Source organism: Helianthus annuus, chromosome 9 (assembly GCF_002127325.2).
Source record: "Helianthus annuus cultivar XRQ/B chromosome 9, HanXRQr2.0-SUNRISE, whole genome shotgun sequence".
Taxonomy (NCBI): domain Eukaryota; kingdom Viridiplantae; phylum Streptophyta; class Magnoliopsida; order Asterales; family Asteraceae; genus Helianthus; species Helianthus annuus.
In genome coordinates this window covers 50259811-50264551 of record NC_035441.2, presented here as the reverse complement: position 1 = coordinate 50264551, position 4741 = coordinate 50259811, and positions in this window count along the sequence as shown.

Sequence of the window (4741 nt, the reverse complement as noted above, 5' to 3'; positions counted from 1 at the left end):
ATGTTTTTAACTATTAGGTATCTTTAAAATTCCTTATCTTTTGCATTGTATATAGGCCATATAATGATATATTTAAAAGGGTGAGGGTATTGGTACATCCCCCAAAAGTAATGACACCCCCCCCCCAGCAGCCCCGTATAAGGCAATGAGGGTTGTATAGGGTTTGAGTGCATTAATTATGTCAGAAAAAGTAAAGTTATACGACCCTCATTGCCCTATGAGCGCTGTATTAGAAAGGTGGTAGTTGGAGCATTAAACCCTATACGCCTCTCATTGCATTATACACTGCTCATTGGTACTATAATCTCTGAATTTAAGGTATATTGCTGACAAGACAGCTGAGTTCAGACTGAAAAGGCTGAAAAGGTGATCCGCATATACGCGCTCATGGCCCTATACGCTGCGTATTGTTTCGAATTTTTTTCCTTTTACCCCAAGCTTACGGGATTTATGTAATACAAATGTTCAAAAATCCCAAAAAGTGATGAAAATGATAAAAATTTTCAAATAAACAGTCTGGTTAAATTAGATTCGAATCACGATGTCAAATTGGGACTTTGGATATTTTTTTGGTGAAATTTCGAATGAGTCATATGTCTCCGAAAGCGTTTGGTTACCCGCCGTTGATCGAGGTGAGGAGGAGGTGGTTTCCGTGCGTCCGCAACATGCCGGAACTTACCATTCGCATCAGGAAGGGAGTGTACGGTCCGTGGTGCCTGATTTGAACCAGGTAAAAAATTCATATTGTTGTTTTGGTTATTTTAGTATAACCATTAAATTGTTTCAGGTCGTAGAGGAGGCGGGACCATCTTACGTGGCTCAAAGCTATCCGCAACAGGAAAAACATGCATACGGGACTTACCATTCCCATCAGGAAAAACAACGCAAGCTGAAAAAGTCCGAGGAAGGTGCTTTTGACATCGAGGAAGACGAGAACGAAATCGAGAAAGGTGTTACACACTTCGAGGAAAGTGATCAAGACGAGGAAGATGGTGGTGGCTGGGACGATGGTGGTGGCTGGGACGATGGTGGTGGCGGGGACGATGGTGGTGAAAAGGACGATGGTGCTAATGACCCGAAAAAACAAGGAAAGGTATAACATTACCGTCACTTACGTGTTATTCGTTATGTATAATGTTTATTAAATTTTAGACAATTTTGATTTTGTATACGTGTTATTCGTTATGTATAGGTTTATTAGAAGGGTGCCTATTAGAATTTAGAAAAAGTTGATTTTGTTTACGTGTTATTCGTTATGTATAAGGTTTATTAGATTTTAAACAAATATAGTTTTAAACATAGTTTTAAATTACCGTTGTTTCAGGTATTTGCGACACTTCACGAGTTAAAGAATTGGGCTTACAAAACAGAAATTGTGAAAGGTTACGTCATTGTGACCCAACGAACGGTAACAAAAGGTGAAGATTCGTCAGCAAGGACAGTGAAGATATGGTTGCAATGCGACCGTGGAGGCACATGCAAAAGTAAAGCAACAGTTCGGCGTTCTGGTAGCAAGAAGATTGGGTGTCCTTTTAAAATGATAGGGAAACTAGACGCAAGTAGTGGCAATTGGAGCTTAGTGGTGAAGCAAAAGGATCATAACCATGAGCCTGCGGTATTTCTCGAGGGTCACGCGTTTGCAAGAAGGTTGACCCCAGACGAAGAATTATTGGTAGAGAGACTTTATATTCAAAACATGGAGCCTACGAACATACATTTAACCATAAGAAAACAAAACCCACAGAGCGTGTGCATTCTACGAGACATACAAAACGTGATAAAAAAGATTAAAGTCAAAATGTACGGTGATCGGACTCCAATGCAGATATTGGAGCAAATGTTGCATGAAGGAAGGTATGTTTACCACACCCGGGTGAATCCCGAAACAAATGCGGTCGAGGAGTTTTTTTTGTTCATCGGTACTCGTACGATATGTGGCGTGCTTTCCCACATGTGTTGATGATTGATACCACTTACAAAACTAATGAGTATAGACTTCCGTTTGTTCAAATTGTGGGTGTGACATCGACACACAAGTCGTTTTGTGTCGCTCATGCTTTTATTTCTAAAGAAAAACAGGATAACTTCTTGTGGGTCCTACAGAACCTCAAAGGATTGTTGGAAGAGGGTATGGAACCGTGCGTGATAGTAACAGATTGCGATAAAGCTTTGATGAATGCTTGCGATAAACTATTCCCAAAAGCATCCAAATTGCTTTGTCGGTGGCACATCTCACAAAATATTCTAAAACACACCAAGGCAAAATTTGCAACGGCTGAAGAATGGAAATTATTCAAGCTTTCTTGGTCTCGATTGTGTAATTCTCCCACTGAGACGCTATACAATTATAACTTTGAGCGGCTATTTACGCGACTGACTGACGACCATATATCAGGTACGTATTATATTACAAACTATAGGGGCCTATTTTGACATTTTATGAAACTATAAGTTGAGGGACTTGTTTGTCATTGTTTGAAACTTGCTTAAAAAATGGTTAAAACCAAGTCTAGGGACTAAACTGTCATTTATTGAAAGTTATAGTCTAGTGGTTATTTTGACATTATTTAAAAGTACAAAGTATTGGGCATAAAATGTAATTATTGAAATCTAAAGTAAAAGGGTTGAAATAGCCTTGTTTGAAACTTATTTTAACTCTAAAATCTTAACCAAGTTAAATATGAATAAGAAATCCTTAAAAAAAATTAACTTAGTTAACTATGTTAATTAGAATAACAAAAATGGTTAAAACCAAGTCCAGGGACTAAACTGTCATTTATTGAAAGTTATAGTCTAGGGGTTATTTTGACATTATTTAAAACTACAAAGTATTTGGGCATAAAATGTAATTATTGAAATCTATAGTATAAGGGTTGAAATTGCCTTGTTTGAAACTTATTTTAACTCTAAAATATTAACCAAGTTAAATGTTGAATAAGAAATCCTTTAAAAAAAATTAACTTAGTTAACTATGTTAGTTAGAATAACAAAAAAGGGGGGTTTCTTGTATAACCCGCCCCTTAGCAAGGATCGAACCCGGACCACTCGTGTAAAAGCACCCCTTCTTTACAAGTTTATCCTCCTGTCCAGGAGTTGATATATACCCTAACATTAGTTGTTTTATACTTTAAAAAAGAAGTTAACTTAGTTAACTACGTTAATTAGAATAACAAAAAAGGGGGGGTTTCTTGTATAACCCGCCCCTTAGCAAGGATCGAACCCCGACTACTCGTGTAAAAGCACCCCTTCTTTACCAGTTTATCCTCCTATCCAGGAGCTGATATATACCCTAACATTAGTTATTTTATACACTTCTTAAAATCCAACCGGGCACATACCTTTTATTTTATTTTGTACGTTTTTTATCGCTTTTATAAAAACTAACATTTTTATAAACTCATATACATCAAACCTGTTTTACTAAAAATATAAACTATAATTATTTCCGGTTTTATCTAATTATTATGAATTAAGTTAGTTTTAATCTTATTAAATTCAATAAAAATAGTAAACTAATTTTATAAAACCTGAAAATTTTTATATAATTATTTTAACATCAGAATGATGTTCGAAAATATAAAATTGATATTTTTCCTAAAATTCGATTTTTAACCAATTTAATCCAATAATTACATAGTTGTATTTGTTTAATTAATTATTTAAAAATAGTTATTTTATTAGAAAAATTTTGTTTCAGCCTTTGGTTGGGGTGTTACAATACAAACATTACAAATCGGTATATTCTGTTTTTTTTTTTCAGGAGTTTTGGACTATTTGTATACTGTCTGGCTACTACCCTATAAAGAAAAGTTTGTTACAGCCTGGACTAACACAAGCCCTAACTTTGGTCAACATACAACCAACAGAGTTGAAAGCCAACATGCTAAGTTTAAGAGATACCTTAAGGGGCCAAACAGCTCGCTCCATAGACTTGTGTGGCTTGTTGACAAAGTTGTAGAGTCACAACGCATACAAAGAAACCTCACTTTTCAGGATAGCCGGTCCTTGAAAATGGGGGACCACATGATATCATTCTTTGATAACCTACGTGGTAATGTTTCCTTGAAAGCACTAGATTTGTTGCTTGTGGAGAAGAAAAAGATACGTACGTTGCTCGCAGCAGGGGGGACTTGTGGTCATGTGCTTTTTAGGAGTTGTGGGTTGCCATGTGCTTGTCGGATGGAGTGGTGGGAAAATACAAGTAATAAAAACAGGCTTCAACCGCTTATTCTACTTCATATGAATACCCACCCCCCGCCCTCATTTCTAACTATTGTTTTTAAAATACAGATTGCAAAATTCCTCTTGCCGCCGTAGACAAATTCTGGACAAAACTAGATTTCAATGCTGAAGAACTTAAGGAAGACGATAATAATCTTCGGGAGGAAATGGACAGAGTCATGCAACAACTGAAGGCGCAACCACCGATAGTTTGTCGAAGATAAAGGAGGTGGTGAATCCAAGTATGACTGACCATCAACCGCCTGAGGTACAACAAGATACTCGGGGGAGCCCAACCTCTAAAGCACAACAAAAAAAGAAGGAGGAGGTTGCGAGACGTAAAGATACCCGGTCCGAAGCAAAAGGCAAAAGCCAAAAGAAGGACGAGGACGCTCAAAAGCCAGCAGTGCAACGCAGTCGTTCAAAGAAAAATAAGGCTAAAAAGACAGTTGAAATTATAGATGAAGATTTTCCACTGTTGGTGGGGGATAGGTACGTCAACAATCATTGACCTATATAA